Here is a 20,201-nt window from a genome sequence, read left to right on the forward strand (position 1 = left end):
AAATTTTACATTTGTTGACTCATCTAGTGGCTTATTGTTTTAAAAGCAGAGCTGTCATACGAGTATTTGTAACTGGATACGGTGTTAGTGAGGAAGAGGGTTGCATAGGGCCCTGTGTTCCAAATAAAAGGCCAAAAGGCTTTTTTATGGTGGAAATACAAGAATTCTCTCTCCTCATCTCCGTCCCTGCTGCAGCCCTGTTGAATCCAGGGTGTGAAAGAGCCCACCTCTGCCCCTGCCCTGTTTCTTGATTCTTCCCCCAACCCTGCATCAAGACTCAGATATAATACCCTTTACTTGTGAGTGGCTTAAAATAAACTACTCATATATGATTAAGCCATTAAAAATAGAATTAGAACATTAAAAGGCATTAGGAAGGATGGGTTTTCTTTTGGGTAGGACCCAACCCCATGAATTTTCTCTTCCTGTTTGGGGCTGAATGATCCTGCTTCTTCATTTTAGGCTAATGGTAAATTGGCGTGCGTGGCATTTTCCATCCCGGAGCAGCTGGTTATGTGTTTCTCTGTTCATGCCTGAACTCTAGCCACTTGTGATGGTGCACAGCTCTTGCTTGGTATCCTGTCCAACGGATTTTGGCCAAGGGTGTTCCCTGGAAACTTGTACGTCTAGGCATGAGCTCAGGCGCTGGCACACTTGCCATCCCTCTAAGCATCTCCATGTGCTTTTTGTGCAGTACTGACTGCAGAGTTGGGAGGTAGCCCCTCTTCTCCCCTCTAGATACAGTAGCTTCTTTTAGCTTTGTTATTTTTTTTTATATGTTGGGGGTGGGAGGGGTGTTGGATTTATCACCTATCTCTTATGTGACAGTCACTGTGATAATGCTTATCAGCTGGAAACCCTGGGAAGTTTTTCTTTACTTCACTCCAGGGGCTTTGGAGATTAGAGGAGCAATTCATGTAACTTGGTCATATATCCTGTGGGTCCTAAAACCACACCTTTCCTGTAGTTTCTATAAGAAGTCACTGAACTCATTTGCATGTGTCACCCAGAAACCAGCTTGTTTGCATTTTAATCATCATTAGCCTTTTTGCTCCTAATGGCTCCATCGCCACCAGGCCTTCCCTGTGGTGGTCACTATAATCCACCAGCGTCCTTGTGGATTGTGAGATCAGTGGCTTTGAAACCTCTGCCACTTCTCATGCCTTGAGGCTGGGATGACATGTCTTGAGGGAAGGCCAGCCTTCCATATCAAGAATTCCTCATGCCTATTACCTGCTGGTTTCTATAAAACCAAATGTACTGTAAAACCTGAATTTCCAGTTTTGCACTTGTGATGACTTTCAAAAACAGCCTGCTTTTGCCCTTTTGACCTAGGAACACCCCAGGGAAAGAAAGAAGAGGGTAAATTGTCAGGCTGAGTTTTGCCTGCCTGGGAAAATGCGAAAGTGTGGCCCCCTTTCTGTCCCCCTCCCCTGCACGTCCTTCCATCCCCCCCACCATTTTCAGCTTTAACCTTGATGAACTATTTAGGGAGGTAATTAAAAACACCAGGAAAGAGAGTTACACTTATCTACATTGTCTTGGGAAGTATTTAACTTGATTTTGATAATGACTACCATTATTTCCCCTGGTCTAGATTGACTTTAGCAAAGTATTCGTGTCCTGTGTCCATTATAGCTTTAGTTGATCCCATGTGAAGGATGAGGGAATTAGGAAGGCATCTATTTTCATAGAAAAGCATAACTTTAGAAACATGTAAAATGACTAATTAACCAGAAAAATGAAAGCATATTTCTAGAAGGCCAAGAATGTCTTAGCAATCCAGATAAATGTCACTTGTAAAAGCAAAGCTGATAACCAGGAATGACTGTGGAGTGGAGCCTCCTGAACCCCAAAGAGTAGAGATAAGATAAATGAGTGAAAAGCAAAAGAAGGGAAGTATGTGTTTTCAGGGAAAACATTACCGGGTTATTCTAAAGTGCAATAGGATGTGCTCACAAAGGTAGCAACGTGTTAAAAATTAAAACCCAAACAACTTTATTGCCTTCGTAGGACTTTTAAACCAAACGATGACTATTTCCAAAAAAATCATTCTAACTATTAACAGAATTGTCTGCTGAACACATAGAGTCGTGTTGGGCCTGATATTTGGATCAAGTCCAACCCTTGCTCCCTGCCAAGTCTGATGTGTAAAGGAATGATCAAGGTCCTTGAGACAAAGGGGGCGGTGGCCTGTGCTTTAGAGTAAGACTCATTTTGAACCCTGATTTGTGGTGTGTCCCTTAGGTAGCCTGAGCCTCGGTTTCGCCATTTGTGAGGTTGGGACTATAGCGGAGCCTGCCCCACAGAACTGCATCAGGCAGCCTGCAGACGTGCGGTGGGGATCCTAGGCCAGGAAGGCGAGAAGGACGAGGGGTCCAGGCACAGCGGCCCTGCTTTGAGACACTTGGACACATTTTCTTTGCCAGCAGCACATTAGCCTTCAGGACAGAGCTGGGAGTAGCCAGGCCCTCCCTCATCTCACTGACTTGGGAGATACAAGGGTGGCTATGGAAATCGAAGCTGCTGGAGGTCCCTGTGGGCCTGGCACATCTGGTGACTTCAAACAAAGGGCACCGGTGACTGTGTCCATCCAACAGGAAAGAGTCTTGGGCAAGAGGCCTCTTTGTTTGCTCCTGTGTTTGTGTACCTCGTCTGCCTTGGCAGGCGGAACTAGCTGTTTGTTTTGTGGAACAAAGAACAGGCCCGGTTAGGTTGGGGTGGGAGGTGGGGGGAGGGGCTGCCAGGGATGGTTCCACATAGGATTTCTCTTGGTTAAAACAAACTCTGGGAAAAACATCTAGCATGTGTCTCCCCGTCTCACACAGGAGTCTAGAATAAAGACGTGTACATGCGTAAACTTTGATCCCGCAAAGTGAAAACACATAGAAAAAGGGTCACAAGTGACCTGACCTTCTGCAGGTTTACTTGGCACCAAGAGGAGAATTGTTGGAGACAGCTGCTGACCACAGAGTGAGATTAGAAAAGAGCTACAATTTCCAGAAACAGGGCAGCTCCACAGAAATGGACAATTAGGGTGGACCAGGCACAGGGGTAGACCCTGAAGAACCTGTGAAAGGTGGCTTTAGTGTCAAGGTCGTGTTGAGCCGATGTGGGCGTGGTGCAGCAAATATATGGCCCAGTGCCCCTCAGGAGGCGAGCCCAACCTATATGCAAGGAGGTGCTTACTCTGACATCAGCGGACCCTACTGTGCTCTCAGCTTGATGCTACATAGGAAAGTAGAAAAAACAGTCTCCCTTCCCTTGAAGGTCACAGGTGGGGATGGTCTTGATGTGAAGCACCAACCAGAAAGTGACCTGCCTTATTAGTGTTCACACCGTGTCACGTGCTGTCTTCTAACTGCTCTGTCTCTCCCTTGCTTTCTCTGCTGGCACCAAACACTTTGCAGCTTTCCACATCCCACCTAGTTAGGGCTGCAGCTCCCTTTCTCCTTCCCCATAATTCTGGCTTTCTAACTCCATTACGGGATATATTGCACTTTTAATTTTTATCAGTTTTTCACTTCAGAACAATTGGTTCAACAATTTGTGTGTATGTATTTTTGAGCACTTAGTTTAGGCCACTGTCTTGAACCATGTCTGCAAAAATGGACACGCGCTCCTTGCCCTCAGAAAGTTGACAGTCTAGTGTGGGAGAATATAAGGGAAAAAATAACACAATTAAAAAAAAAAATAGGAAGAGAGAGCTAGGATTTGACCTAGTCTGGGAGGTCAGGGACCATTTCCTCCTAGAGGTAATGATTGGGTTGAGCCAGAGCTAACAATCTGGAGAGCCAAAGGAAGAGTCTTCTAGGCAGATGTGCAAAGGGCCTGGGGTAGGAGGGAACATAATAATAGGAGGAAACTTGAAGGGGGAAAAAAAAAAGACAATGGTAAGACAGAGTGCATGAGGAGTGTGATATGTGATGGGGGCTGGAGAGGCAGATAGACCCTGTAGACCAATAAACCCTGTAGACCAAGTTGAGGTTGGTTGTTTGCTTTTGCTTTTTATCTTTAAGAGCACAGGAAGCCATCGAAACATTTAAGCAGGAGTAACAGGATTTGATTCAGAATTCAGAATACTCTCCCCTGACCTAGTGGATGCGGAGTGGATTGAAGAGGGCAGAACAAGGATATGGGTAGACTGGCAGGAGGCTGTTGCTGTTGTCCAGGAAGGAAATCACGGCAGCTTGGGCTGGAGAATAGAGGGGAGATCAGAGATAAATTGGGAACTCCTGGGGTAAAGATAAATGTCTTCTCATTGCAGGGCTTCTCAAAGACTTTAATCCAAGTGCTAAATGTGGCTTATAATTCTCCAAGAAGGGGCTTAACTATAAAAAGGTCTCAGAATTATGTAACATAAACTTATTTTTCAAAGAATCTTCCATAAGACTGTTTTATCGAATACTTTTGGGGAAATGCTGCATTATATAATTCTTTCTGGGAGCAGTACTTCCCCCGTGGGTTCTGCATACTCTACAAGAGTCTGTAGTTGGGAATGAGTCTGACATCTACTATGGCGAGGACTCTGACAGTCTAAATTGAAGACTTGAGCAAGATCAGATTGAATAGGGAGGTTGAAGTTAATTTGGAAAGGTTGGAGGTAGGCCAGGAGGAGCTTGGATTCAATTTACTCTGCACTGGGAGTCATTCTGGATTCTGCGCTGAGATGTGTCTTCTTGGCAAGATCATTCTGGAAGACATCTTGTAAATGAGTTGAGTGATGAGGTGAGGAGTAGAATCAGGCAGCCCAGTTTTCTGGAATTGAGCGAATGAGAGCCCGGGCTTGAGTGGGGCAATAGGAATGAGACAATGCATTTTTCGGGTTGAAATGGAAATGTAAGATATTTTTCTTCACACCGTTTCCCTTGGCGGATGGCCACTGTCAGCAGAAAGAGTCCCTTTTGTGTTGTTCTGAGATCAGATAAGCATAAGGACTCCCTTGCAGCCCCTGGGTTCCCAGATAGTGTTAGACGTGATATGTGTTCAGACCAGCACGTCGGGGAGCAGGGTTACTTGGTAGGCAGGCCCGGTGCCGGCACGGAATGCAAGTCCATCAAGCTCCTGCCATGGCCTGAGTTTCACTGCATCTCTAGTCCCTGGTTTGCCCATCTGGGAAATAAATGTCTCAAACTTTTCAGCCCACTCCTAAGCTTAGGATTCAGCCATCTGAGGGGACTGACAAGTCATTACTTAGGGTCACCATTTATCAGGTTAAATAAGGCCTCTTGCCTTCCAGAGAACTAAATTTTTTAAAGATTTATTTATGCATACAAGAGCTGGGGTATAGGCCAGAGATGTGGGAGGGTGAGAGGATTCACCAGAGACAGAGTGGGGAGCAGAACAGGCAGACAGACCAAAACACACTGCTGAGGGGAGCAGCGGGTAAGACAGGAGAGGTCTGCTGCTCCATGTAGGTTTCTTTCTGGCCTGCCGGGGATCCAACTCATGCTGCAGAGGCTGCGGATTGCTTCATGGTGCAGTGCTTAACCTGTTGTGCCACCACGGAGGCCCCAGGGAGCTAGAATTTTGTGAAAAATTTGGATTGAGAATATGACCTTTGTAAAAAATGTAGAGTGTCCAAGTCACACCTCCCTCTGCAATGTGGGCTTCTTTCCTGAGTTAGATGTGGCAGAGTGAGGCGGACTTGAGTCAGGACAGGCCTTTCAGTGATGCTGAGGCAAATAGCACCCTAATGAAGAAATCTGCTAATTGGGGACTCAATTTTAGAAGGGAAGGTGCTAAAAATTTATTTTTATGTGGGGTGTTTTGAAGTTGAAGGATTTTTTTCATAGAGACATTGCTATAAATTGGGGTGAGGTTCTCAGGCCAGATAACAAAAGTTGATCTAATTCGTCACCCAACTGGAAATAGTGTTGACTGTAAAAAAGTAATATGAAATAAATGTGCAGTGGGCAGCGTGTGCCCTTGGTGAACTGTTGGATATGTTCAAGTGCCCATGATACTTAGAAATATACACAGAGCCACCACTTTATTCACTAAACTTGAATTGTCAGTGCAGTGTGTACCAGCCACTGCCCCATGGGATGCAGGCCCCGCCCACAAAGGGTTCACTGTCTGGTTTCCAGCCCGTTGGACTCTTAAGTCAGGTCATCTGGAATCGTACCCTGGCTGTGCCACTTACCATTCACCATCTTAAGCATACTACTTCATCTCTCTCTGCTCCATTTCCTCACTACAAGCAAAGGATTACAGTACCTGATTCAGGGGCTAGCTTAGGAACTAAGTGGGGTGACCAAGTGGATGAGCTCTCACTGTCCTGGGGGATGCAGGTGGCACTCACTTGGAGCCAGTGGGGGATTGGGCCTCCAGATGCCACAGGCAAAGCCTGGCATGAGATGGCCATAAGGGAAGAATGCTTTGGAAGGGGAAAGAGGCTAAGGGAAAAAGACATGATCCTCTTTTCTCCCCCCAGAAGAATTAAGGTACAACTAACCAACAACGACAGTGAGGTTGGCTGACAGGATGCGCTCCAGGAGCTGAGACGTGCAGCCACAGGGGTGCTGAAGGTGCCCCTGTGGAAGGAGGAAGAGGACAGGCAGCTGAGGAAGAAATGGGAGCAGGAGGAGGACCCCAGCAGTGACACCTTGACTGTCCCCGTTGGTGCCTGCAGTGGTGCTCACAGAGGGAACCCTGGAAGAGGTCTCATGGGCCTGATGGGTGTCATGAGGTGGCTGAAGCTTTCTTTGGTTTGAGAACTTGAGTCCAGGGCACCAGGTTTAGTATTTGACCTCGGCAGACCCATCTGAGAGGTCTGACTGTTCTGTTACTGGGGGACTTTGCCTCAGAAGCCGTGGGGGGGGGGGGCAGGTAGTCACAATGACCCTTCTGGGGAGTATTGTTTGGGTTTTGGAGCCCACACTTTGAGAGAGTATTACTTGATACCATGCTCTAGTGGATGATGAAGGATCTAGGAAAAGACATCTAAAGAGGAAAAGACAAGATAGAATCGTCTGGGAGACGCATGAAGACTAAATGTTTGAAAGGCTGTCATTAGGAGGGAGGGAGGTCCTGACCTTGCTGGGTTCCAGTGGTGATGCTGGGATGCAGATAGCATGCTCAGCATGAAGAAGTTTCCAGAACTGAGAACAATCAGGAAACAGAAGGGCTTACTTTGAGAAGGGATGTTTTTGCAGCTTCTGGAAGCAGAGGTTGGATTTGGATGGCTGCTTCTCTGCCAAAGACAGGAGGGGATATCGGAAGTTCAGGTTGGGGTTTGACCAGAGAAATGTGTTGTCCCAAATAATGCTGACATTTTATGACTTCTTGAGTGCATGAGATATGAAAGCATGGATGAGGGATGATTTCCCTGGAGAAATAACTTCCCTGGAGAAATCAAAACCTCGGCAGAGAGAAGAACCGGCCTGCCATGCAAATGGCGTCTTCGTAGTCCTAGAGATGGACGTGGACATGATCTTGCAGCCGTTAGAATATTGTGGGCATGACTTTTCTTTCGACCATGGTGACCTGTGATTCAGTTGTGAATGTGTCCACCTCTTATGTGAAACTTCAAGCCCTTTAAGAATGACACTGTGCTTGCTCAGCGCATATGCTGACTGAGTGCAGACCATCAGTGATGAGTATTAAAGCCTTTCATTGGATTCCCTTCTCCCCTGTTACTTGATGGCTGTGGAAACTGCCTCAGAGAGGTTGTGATTTGCCTCAGGTCACACAGCAATGGCGGGCCTGCTGGGGCCCAAGGATGCCCGCTCCATTCCGCCTCCAGCAATCCTTACTATTAGGTCAGCCTCAGAGGTTTTTGAGCGGATGGGATGTGTCAATGACGGTGGTAGCATTTCGTTAACTTACCATCTAAGGACACACAGCTCAGGACCTTCTCACTGTTTGGCCAGCAATCTGATGGCAGGTGGTTTGCTTCAATGTGAGGTCACTGACTCCTCAGAGCCTCACTGTAATGCTGCAACTGGAGCTGGAAGGGGCTGCCAGTCTGTCTGAATCCTCGGTATTGGGTCAGTTGGAACCCTGGCAAGGGACCTTCCCCCACACCTCTGCAGAGCTGGCTCCAGAGATGGGTGCAACCTCTGCAAATAATATCCAGGAGAATTTCTCAAATATGTGGGTTACCTGGACTGAAAGGGACTCTTGGGGGGTCAGGTTGGTGCATGCGGTCCCAAGACAGCTTCCCTGGACAGAGGGGATGCTGTGGTCTAGTAACCAGCAGTTAGTGACTGGGTGGAGGGGAGTAGGCCCCCTGTCACATGGGCCCTGCAGGGAATCTGGAGCCCAGGTCAGGAGGTCTGGAGCCCAGGTCAGGAGGTCCTGCATGGGCCTGGGGTACCACAGCTTGACTTGCCCTGGGGCTTGCCAGGGCAGGCCCAGCTTAGGGCAGGGGAGGAGGGCAGGTCTTCATGCTCACCGAGCAGTGGCCACCTGTGCCTGCATTGTGTGGCCTGCTCCCATATACACTCTGGCCCTGGGCCCTTGCCAGCCTCCCTGGGAGTGGGTGCAGCATTACTTTCCATTTTCAAAACAGGATTTATCTGGGGCTCCAGTTCCACCGCTGGCAAGTGACCAAAGCAGGGCAAAGAGGACCACGAGGGTCCTGGCTCTCACTGCTGCTGCTTAAGTGCACTGCGTCCTTCACCTGCGGTGCCTGTAGTCCCCACTGCACCCCGTGTGATGGTGATGTGCTTACCGTTTCAGAGCCCACACTCTTCCTCACCACAGCTGCACAGGCTCTTGGGGGTGAGGCTTGTGTTCTTGTCCAGGTTTTCTTCTCACTGGACTGGATCTAGGTGGCTGAACCTGCAAGGAGCTCGTCCTCCCGCAGTGTGATAGGCCGGTCACGCTGTGATAACAGGCAGCCCCCAGATGTCACAGCTTAACCAACAACAGCTTGTTTCTCGCTCACACTGCATTTCTCACACGAGTCATGACACCTGGGTGGAGGTCGCTTTGGCTGATCACAGTGGCTGGGGCACCCCGGTGTTCTGGTCGCTGGGCAGCTGAAGGGGGCTAAGGTGCATCGTGACCGACTCTGAGAGCCTGGACCTGGATGAGACGCATGTACGGGCCTTCACAGTTGGCCAGAGCTAGTTACGTGACCACACCTGACTTCAAGAAGGCAGGCAAGCACGATCATACCTGTGCCTGGAGGGAGGCGGGCTGAAATACCCGGTGAGCATCACTGAGGACCACTGCGGTGAGCCCCGGGCCCTCTGTGGAAGGTGCCCCAAATCACCTTTTTAACAAAAATCACAGGAGCTGGCCCTGGTGTGGTCCTGGGCAGGTCTGTGTTTAGTTAGGCTTGGTTATTCCAACCCTTCCCCGTCTACCTCCCCCAGCTCGCAGGAGAGGGAGGGTGATATTTTGTTCTCCCTTCATCCAGAAATGGAGAGACTGAGTGCGAGCCGCGCCAGGGGCCATGGCTGGGAAACAATTGGACCAAGAGGGTGGAAGCCAAAATGTCACCATACCTCCTTCAAGACTGTAGAGAGGAAATGTGTGATTTATGTTCGATAACTTCTGGTTGGCACATGCTAATTCCTTCCTGGACTCCCTTTGCTATTTACACAGTGACTAGTGTTTTGACAATTGGCACTATTCTCTTTCTTCCTTTCTTTTTGATCCATGCAGTGTATGGATCCGTAACACCCCTCCTGTTTTTAAGAAAAGCAGATTACAATTCAGAAAACTTGTAACTTGGACGAAACTTCAGAGTGGGCAGGTGGCTCTCCCTGGATTAGGACGTTCCTGTCTCTGGCCCTGCTCTCTTTGTGCATAGTTATGGCTGGCTGCCGACCCCAGCAGGCTGACCCCCAGGAAGCGGGCCGGAGGCTGTGGATTGCAGGAGGCTTGCTCAACTCTGTTCCGGGGAACAACCAACACCTTTGAAGGAAGAAATAGATAAAGGCCAGCTTTCTCGAATATCTTAACCCTGGGGATTGTGGAACCCTCCTCAGAGCTTGGTGTGAGTGTCTGCCCAGCCCGCTGCCTCCCAACTGTGATGTGAGTCCAGCTTTTCTTTCTCCAGCCCCATTAGCGTTGTTACTGCAGCCATGGCTATAGGGTGACAAAGGGAAAGTTGACCATTTTCTTTCAGCATGGAAATTTTTTGTCTAGTTTGGGAATGCCAAGAGGAGCGCTCTATAGGAACAGTGATTGAATCTAGAAGTCTTTGTCTAAGCATTTTATTTACATTTTTTAAATGGCATGATTTCTACAACTTAGGATCAGTCCTCAGCAGTTTTGGAACTATGGTGGCAGCAAAATGGGAAAGTTGGAGGATCAGCTTTCACAAGTCACGTGATTTCTGGGTAGGGAACAATATAGAACTGTGGACTGGGCTCGGTTCTGTCAGCTTCCAGATTGAGCCCTGGGTTTATCTTGGAGGGGTCCCCGCACACCTCCCCAGTAGGCGGAGCTCTAGAGAACCTGCTTGTTTATCTTCTGTCTTCAGAAATCCTGTTGAACCTGCTGGACATATGTGTGCTGACAGCAGGCAGATTTTAACCATTTGTAAAGCTGTCTGTTAGTGATGAAGTAATAAATCTGTGTCTAACCTCTGGTTTTCTCCCACCCCCACCCCCAATATTTTCCTGGTGAAGCAGAGCTGACATCACATGGTCCGTCTGGGAGGAGTCCCTTCCTCAGCTCCTTGAAGGGCTAATTGCACCGTGGGGGACACTGGTTTCTATAAACAGGACTTGCTCATGCTGGTCACAAGATCAGCTTAGGCTGCGGCCCTCGTGGTGAGGGGAATGGTGCCTTATAAATAATATGTGAGGTTCTTTTTGTCTGCTGGAAACTGAGAGGACTCAGGGACACTGGAACTTTTTTGGTTTTGTTTTGCAGGGTTTTTTTTGAAGGAGTGGTGTTAAAAAAATAAAGGCAAAAGTCTAAGTAAAAATCCCTGATTTGGAGAAGCCCTTGAAACTCTATTTTTATGACACAATCACATATTCATTTTTCCTCCTTTAAGTCCGGGTGACTGTGTGGACATGGCTTGGCGCTTCCTATTCCCTTCTCTGGCTGACTGCGTTCTCCCTGGTAGCAAGTAGAGAACACTGATGGGGAGTCGGACAGAATGCTGAGTGCAAGCCCTGACTGGGTGACTTCTCGCTACCTGACCTTAGGATGTGGCTCTCATCGATTGAGTTCTCACTGTGTGCCTGAAACATTGCTAAGTGCTTAACACAATGTCTCCATTCATTATTAGAATGGTGGGAAAACCCAGGCTTAGAGATGAATAAGTGGGGCCAGTTCTGGTCAGCTGACTCCAAGACCTCAACTTTTTTCTTTTGTTTTCCTTGAGGTAACATTCACATACCATAAAATTCACCATTTGAAAGTATACAGTTCAGTTGTTCGGGCAAATCTCACCACTGTCCAAGTCCAAAATATGTCTATCACCCCCAAATGAAGTCCCTGACATTGGCAGCCCTCCGCCCTCACCCTTGACCCTCTCTAGTCTGTCTTTCTCTGTGGATTTGCCTGTTCCGGACATTTCAGATCAACAAAATCATATGCCAAGGCCTGAACTATTGAACATGTTGCCCTTGAGCAAATCACCTACCTTTTAGGTACAGAGTCTTTTAATCATATTTTCATTTTCTCCTCATCTCTTTAGGTTTGCTGTGTGGCTTAATGAGAATCTATGTGAAATGCATTCTGTGAGGCATTTTATTGGTGTCACATGCCTTGGACCTGTGTCTGCCTCAGAGATCCCTCCCAGGACAAATCTTGCCAGTCTTTTAACTGCTTAAAAGGGAATATATTATTCACATGGATGTTGTACAGAAAATCAACAGTATTTTTAACCTACATAATCACTGTGTTACTGTAGGAAAAACTGGGTAATTGAATACGATTAAAAGGGAGTGTCATTTGAGTGACTCTGTAAGCAGGAAAAACCTCCAGGGCAATAAAAAAAAAAATTACATAAACACAGTCTTCATTAAGCATGGTAAATTCAAACTTGGAGTGTTTTGGTAAGTCAGTGACAGTGAGGAGAGAATGAACCAGAAACTGTTCTGCTCAGTGGCAGGAATTGCCTGTGCTTAGATATGGTCCTCAACTCTGGATGCTGTGGCAGGGACACTAGTAAAAATGATCCAAGATTAGCTGATAGTGTTTGAAAATGAAATTTAACTAAGCATGATGTTACAGGAATAAAAACCTTTGGAATTCTTATTTAATTCCATGATTGCTTAATACTGCCCAGTTCCTCATTCTAGAATCCCAGACTGTCCGAGCTGGCAAGGGCATTAAAATGAGCTAGCGCAATTATTTCCTGTTCAATGGACAAAATTTAAGGCAGATGGAAGTTAAATGACTTACCTGAAGTCATCATTCAGTAAATGATTAGCAGAGCCCAATCTGCAATCCAAATCTTGTAACAAGAGGAAATTGAATATTGACTTCCTCTATTCTTGGTCTTGGAATCAGCTCTTTCTTGAAAATATTTTGGGGTTTTGGGTAATGAGTACCCTCTACTTCTTTGCCATTTCCATTTATCTCATGCGCTCCTCCTTTGCAAAAAAGGAACAACAAAAAACATGTCAAGGAGAAGTCTAGTTGTATATAAACAGTTGAGTTCTGGACCTCCGATACGTTGAGAAGGAATGGTATTTGCATTTGGGAAATACTGTGAGAGCATTTGGAGAAACTGATATAGCTTTAACATAGGGTTTTAAAAGTGATGTTTTTCAATGCCTGAAAACCACGGACTTTGCTAAGTAGGCAGAATCAAAAAGGAGGAAGGAAGAACCCACCGCTACATTAGTGTGGGGGTTTCAACGGTTTTGAGCCTCTGTATCTCTTATCTTTCTCTTTGGAGTTTCTGACCCATTTAGGGTGAGTGTTGCCCATTACACTGTCTTTAAGGATGTGAATTGAGCTCAGCAGCATCCAGGGTTTGTATAGGTTACAGTGTGAGAGGCTGCAAAACTCACAGCAGCACTCAAGCCACCTGACATCTAATTCCAGGCACTTGAGTGATACCATGAAGCATGAAGCACTTGAACAGTTGGGGCCGGAGCTGTCAACCTCTACAGGAAGGCCCTGCAGTCTGAGCAGGCCCTTGGCCTGCAACTCACTAGTCTAGTGGGACCTGCATCCTTGGTGCACCTGAGAGTTTGATAGAAATAGAGTCCAGAATGATTCTGGAGGAGGGAGAGGGATCACAGGGAGGGAGGAAGGAGCACAGGGGGCTGTGGTGATGGTGCACGAGTGAATTGGGGAAGGTAATTCTATGGGGACTACACCTGGGGGGAGGGGAAGCAAGCATTGTCTAAAAATGAAAAATGATGTAATATATATATATATATAAATTTAAAAAAAAAAAAAAGAAAAAAAAAAGAAATAGAGTCTGGGCCCTGAGTCAGAACAAGCATTTGGCCAGATCTCCAAGTGAGTCCTAGGCTCATGAAAATATGAGAAGTGCTGGTTTAGATGCCTTAGGCCAGGGAACTTTACAGACAACTAGGAAAAGAGATGAAGTGAGCAGCTTGTGATGGAAATATACACTGTTTCTCTTTTTAAAGAGTTTGCTGTTGCTCAGGGAGGGGAAGCTGCAGACACAACACAGGCACTTGTTGCTCTACGCTTTCATCATTTTTGACCCAGGTCCTTGCGGAAATGAAAGTGGATGATGCCCCAGCTGTGATGGCAAAAAAGCAGTAAGCTCCCAGCAGATGACCTGACCCTGGGCCATGCCTTAGCCCCATTTCAGCTGAGATCCTGCAGCCTAAACACCCTTGAGTGTGGGGGTGACTAGTGACACAGAACCGACCAACCAACATTCCATTCCCTGGACTCCCGGCCTCCACGCCTCAGCTGTTTTTGCTCATTCAGCAGAAAAGGAGACAGAAAAGAAACAAAAGCCAGTTGTGGCAGAGGCCTTGTTAATTAGTAAAAGCTGATATGTCCGTGTGTCGGGTCTGAGCTAGGACATGCCAGGAGGGCCTTGTTCTGTGTGGTTACTCGACGGAGGTATGAGATCTGTGCCTCTGCAGGGAAAGCCAGTCAGCACCTCTGCACCAGGCAGGACATGCAGACACAGTGGTGCTATTTGGGAGATTTGTGCCGTTGTGAATAGGAGTTTCCCCTGGCTCTTGGGGACAGTGTGAACATAAATGTGGGCATTACTCATGAAAATGTGCTGGCTTGTAAGCTAGTCATTATTTGCAACAAATGGAATTTTTGATACAATTAATTTTAATTGTATCACCCCACCCTACCCCTTTAAATCAGTAATTGGAACATGTGGTTAAAAGTCAACTCTTTAAGCAACAGTGGATATAGTTTACCAGACGACCCTCGATTGGAAAATGAGGCTAAATTTTTAATTAACCAACCAAGAAACCTGGCCTTGAAATAAGAATTCAGATGTAATTGTAATTTACATTCGAAGAGGGTCATCTAGGTGGTGTGCCGCATACTTGTCCTGGAAAGATGTTTAGAAGATCTCAATTCTTTCTTTGGAGAAATCTCGGCCTGATGTGTAGCTTGTGACAATGTGCAGGTTGCAGTCTGAACCAAGTTTGAGGATTTAGAAACCTGTGCAGGGTCCTACCCTGTTGGGAAACACATGGGTTTTGTTGACCTGGTAGTAATAACAGTGAGGATTGCAGGAGCCTCACCTCCTTTAACAAGTTTCTACAGTGTATGGGGCAGTAACTTCACCCCCCTTTACAAAGGAGGAAGCAAAGTCTGTGAGGCCAGGCTGAGTGAAACACCCCCGAAAAGGGCACAGTGTGTGTTCAAGTCTGACTTGACCACTGCAGAGCCCCGGTTCGTTCCTCTGCGCTGTTAGATAGGCATTTTTAGAATTAACATGAGAAATCCACTCTTGAGATGACTTAGTTTGTGTTACCCATTTGTGCTACGTGTGGCGATGTGGCGCGATGTGCTCCATGTGCGCCGGGGAGGCAGGGGAGGCAAGGCGAGAGTATAGGCACATCTTCCCAACACACCAAGGACACAGTGTCTTAATATAAATACAGCCATGGAATAAAAACAAAAAAAAAAGTTACAATGTCATATGCAGACTTTCCATGCATGTTTAATGGAAAAACCCAAGACTTGACAGCACTTCACAGCCCCTGGAATGTGTCTCGGCACCGCTCGTTGGACTTGTCAGCCTAGGGTTGCTTGGGTGGAAAGTTTGGGGACGCGCTCATGTAAGTGCACGCGGTGGGCCATCTGAGCCTGCTCCGCTCTCCCAGCTATATGTGGTGAAAAGGAATTTCGGAACTATGTCAAGCAGCGTGGGAGAGTTGGCTCGGTGCACTGTTTGTGCAGCTGCTCCCCCGCTCCAGCTCCGCTATCTTTCATGGCCCAGAAGCATCCACGAATGAACTAGGGAAGGGTTTTGAGAGGCCAGAGGAGGTGAGAACTGGGCAGGGAGGTGGGCTGTGCTCCAGGTGCCTGTGGCCATTTCAAGGAAAATGCGTGTTTATTTTAGAATTTTAATATCTGTTGAATTTCCATAGTTCAAATTTCAAAACGTACAAGAGGGTTTACAATGGATTGTTTCCCTCTCCTTTCCATTGCCTTATTTGCCTTCCTCACATCCGTGTTACGGCTTCCCTCCTTATCTTCTTTTTATACAAAGAGTGGCATGCCGCGTACACCGTTCTTTTTTTTTTTTTTAAGATTTATTTATTTATTTATACAAGCACTGGGTACAGTCAGAAGCGCGGGAGGGTGAGAGAATTCACCAGAGCGGGGAGCAGAGCAGGCAGAAGGACTGAAGTACACTGCTGAGGGGAGCAGAGGGCATCAGGAGAGGTCTGCGCGCCATGTGGGACCCTCCTCCAGTGGCCGGGGAGCAGCCGGGGATCGAACCGGCGCTGCAGAGGCTGCAGGCAGCTTCGCAACCCAGCGCTCAACCGCTGCGCCACCAGGGAGGCCCCCATACACCGTTCTTGTCCTTTCTTTCCTCCCCCAATTTGTTTCTTCCCCCCAACCACATCGGATATTATTGAGCTGACATAATTTATTTAACAAGGATCCAGTTGCTTTCACTTTCGCTGTTACGGGGCTGCCATTAATAATCTTCTTTATTGTACATATATATGTTTATGTGTTGAGTAGGCCCTGGAAGAGAAGTTGCTCTATCAAAGGGGATGAACAGTATCATTTTGACTAATGCTACCAAATTGCCCTCTGGGAGTTCATACCGATTTCTAGCCCTACCAGCAGCAGATGAGAGAACCTGTTTTCTATGCTGCCCACACACTGTGTCATCCAACCTTTTGACCTTGGCTGTCTGATAGGTGAAGAAATTCTCTCCATGCTGTTATAAGGGATGGTTCGGGCTTGAAAACCAATATCACAAGGCGCATCTGCTACTTTTCCCTTGCAGTGATGACCTAGTGCGGTGTTTCCAACCTTTTGGAATGGCAGAGGCACTGGACTTGATTTTAGTTAACTATTTAAACCTGCTTGCAGGCATGAATAGTAGTTAAGATAACTCTAAGGCAAAACCACAGAGTCCTTTTAAAACTAGACATTATATAGGCGAATGACACGCCTAAACAAATTGTTAGGAACGGTGTGCTCTTTGGTTTTATTTATGCTGGAACATCCTCTCTAATCTTGTTATGACATATTTAAGGACTTTAGATCAAAGACTCACAGAAATGTAGTATCAGCAACTTAAGCGAGGTCAGCAGTGTTTGTCCCCAGTGACCTCCTGTCTGAGTAGATCTTAACCAGCTCTGGTCTTGGTGGAGTTTTGCTGCCCTGGCCACATTCATGAGATAAAACAAGCATTTGGAAGAGATGATGTACAGATCAAAGAATTTCAGAGTTGGAAAGACTTTGCGGGGGTGGGGGGTCCTCTTAGACTAGTTTTCTTCACTGAAAAGTCATGGAGAAGAACTTACATAAAGGAATTGCCTTGAACAAAGGCATATATTTTCAGTTTTTGTTGTTTTAATTTCTAAGACTGCTGCAGGTGATTTACATCTGGTTTCAGGAAAGGGAAGTTTAGCTTGTGGGCCATAAAATAGTGGTCTGGGTGTGTTTAAAAGGCCAGGATTCTGGAAAAGTGTGCAAACAGAGGCTTAAGTTAAATTTATTTGTAAACAAAATGTGGACTGCACTACAAAGACATAGGGAAATCAGGTTATCCATTTACAAATAGTCAAAACAGGACTAAGTATGTCAACACATACAAGCTCCCTTGAGTCACACTCCGCCTGTGAAACTGAAAGCTGGGATTGGATGCCTGCCGACTGTAAGCTACAAAACTTGCCTTGTGCTCCTAGAATATCATCTCTCATCATTTATAGTGTGCTCCTACACTATCAAACAGAAAATACCAAGTTCTGACATCAAAGCACAGCCCGATATCCTTATTTAGTCAGGATTCCAGTTAGACACAAATCCAGGTTAAGCCAGATCTAGTTTTCAGTACATATCCTGCTGTACCTGAGGGTTCTGGGTGAATGGGAGAGCACTGGCCACACGTGCCAGCTTTACCAAAGGATTTAGGTGGATGTTTTGAGTCTCCTTTTCTTCTCGCTCAACACTCAATCAGCAAACCTTAGTCCATGGAGGTAAATGGCCTCCTAACTCTGGTCTCCGGGGTTTCCCTTGGTCCCCAACACCCTTTAAAAAATCAGCTGTGTTGAGCTATAATCCACATAGCCCATAATTTAACTATTTAAAGTACACAAACTAGTGATTTTTAATGTGTTCAGAGTTGTGCAACCATCACCACAGTTCATTTCAGAAATTTTCATCACCCTCTCACCCCCAAGGAAACCTGTGCTTTTTAGGTGGCCACTCCCAGTATCACTTTATGTCCAGCTCTAGGCAACTACACCTCTACTTTCTGTCTCTATACAGCTTGCTTATTCTGGACTTTCATATAAATGTCAATATGTGACCTTTTGTGACTAGCTTTTTTCACAAGTACAATGTTTTCAAGTTTCATCCATGAAACTTGATAAACATAAATATCATGTATTCATATTTATTCTTTTTAGGGCCAAATAATATTCCATTGTATGTCTATCCCATTTATTTTTTTACCCATTCACTGATTGATCCCATTGAGCTGTCAGTGTCACTTTGGGGTTGCTATGAATATTCTTCTACATTAATGCACAGCTTGTGTGGGTATGTTTTTATTTTTCTTGGGTAATTTACTTAGGACTGGAATTGCTGGGTCATATGTTCATTCTGTTTAAGATTTTAAGAAGCTTCCAAAATGTTTTCCAAACAGACTACCCTGTTTTATACCCCACCCCCAAGCAGTGTATAAGAGTTCTAATTTCTCTACATCCTCCCCAACATTTGACATTATGCATCCTTTTAATTATACCCATGCTAGTGGATGTGAAGTGGCACCTCAGTACAGTTTTGATGTACATTTCCTCATACTAATGATGTTGAAAATCTTTTCATGTGCTCATTGGAATTTTGTACCTTTTTTTGAATGATGCTGACTGAGATCCTTTGCCCATTTTTTTTTAAGATTTATTTATGCATACAAGAGCTGGGGTACAGGCCAGAGATGTGGGGGTGAGAGGATTCACTAGAGACAGAGTGGGAAACAGAGTAGGCCGATTGACCAAAGTACACTGTTGAGGGGAGCAGTGGGTGAGTCAGGAGAGGTCTGCTGCACCATGTGTGTAGCTCCCTGGCTGACTGGGAATTGAACTCGTGCTGTAGAGGCTGCAGATTGCTTCATAGTACAGTGCTTAACCCCTTGTGACACCAGGGAGGCCCTCCTTTGCCCATTTTTAAAATGGTTTATTGGCGCGCAGACCTCTCCTGCCACCCGCTGCTCCCCTCAGCAGTGTACTTCAGTCCTTCTGCCTGCTCTGCTCCCCGCTCTGGCTCTGGTGAATTCTCTCACCCTCCCGCGCTTCTGACTTTACCCACTGCTTATATAAATAAATAAATAATAAAAAAATGGTTTATTGTTCCTTTTATTACTGAGTTTTTGAAGAATTCTCATCTTGAGATGAGTCCTTCCTGAATGATGTCATTTGCAACACAAAAGTTTTTAACCTTGATGTCTATCTTTTTTTGAATCACCTGTGCTTGTGATGTTGTGTCTGAGAATCCATTACTTAACCCATGGCCACAAATATTTACTCTTTTGCTGTCTTTTAAGAGTTTTAGATCTTCCATTAAGAGTTTTAGATCTTCCATCTGTTTTGAGTTATTTTTGTGAGAAGGTCCCCAATTTCATTTATTTGCATGTGGCTATCAAGTTGTCCCAGCACTATTTGTTGAAAAGATGATTCTTTCCCCATTGAATGGTCTTGGCATTCTTGTTAAAAATCAACTGACTGTAGATATTTGGTTTATTTTTGGACCCTCAATTCTCTTCTAATGAGCTATATGTCTATCCCTATACCTGTACCACACTGTCTTCATAACTGTAGCTTAGTAGTCTCTTGCCTTTTAATGGGAGACTAGGGTATAGGAATGAACATTCTGGGCTTTTTCTACACAGTTTTTAGATTCTTTAGACACCTTCTCCGGTTTTCAACCACTCATTACTTCTCCCTGGTTTCAGTAGGATATGTTTTTCAAGCAGTCCTGAGAAATCCCAGTTGTCAGGCTCTATAGTATTCTCCTAGCAATGCCAGCTCACCTCATTCTAACTCAGTAGCTTGGCATTGACAAAATTTCCCAGATCTAGAGAAGGTTTCTGAAGCTCTCTAATTGGTTAAGTTCAGGATAATACTGCTTCTAGCACTGTTAGAAGATTAACAGATTGCCAGCAAGCAATTCCAGGAAATCTCTCTCCCAAGTGGGCTGCAGTGAAAACGGCGAAGCTGAATCTTGTCTTCCCTGCACCTTCCTTTCCTTGTAGGCACCTGTAGCTCTCTTTGATGGGCATTAGATTTGCTAATATTAGCATCTGTGGAGGAGCAGAGAAATGAAAGGGGAAGGGTCTGTGAGAAGGTAGGATTCTGAACAAGGCCACTTACCACTCACTAAGCCCCCGAAACAGAAAGTCCACATGACATCTGAAATTGTTACCATTCTTTTCTTTTGTGGGGAGAAAAAAAAGCCCACATGTAGCACAAACTCTAGAGCGTGCACTGTGGACAGTATCATAGTCGAAGCAAAATTTAATTTCCATTTTGTACTCGACATTAAAAAAACATCCTTTATCAAAGCTTCAATGAAGAGACCCTGCACACGGTGAGGGGACAGGGAAGTGAACTCTACACAACAGTGATTAT

General features: G+C 45.9%; 1 protein-coding gene across 1 annotated transcript in view; it reads left to right on the forward strand.

The window, feature by feature from the left end:
* CGNL1 (cingulin like 1) overlaps window positions 1-20,201 on the forward strand; it is a gene marked incomplete at both ends in the record, with an annotated part of 102,676 nt that overhangs the window by 56,535 nt on the left and 25,940 nt on the right. The gene's annotated exons all lie outside the window — the stretch shown is intronic.

This window comes from Talpa europaea (genome assembly GCF_964194135.1).
Source record: "Talpa europaea genome assembly, chromosome: 8".
In the NCBI taxonomy this organism is placed as follows: Eukaryota; Metazoa; Chordata; class Mammalia; order Eulipotyphla; family Talpidae; genus Talpa; species Talpa europaea.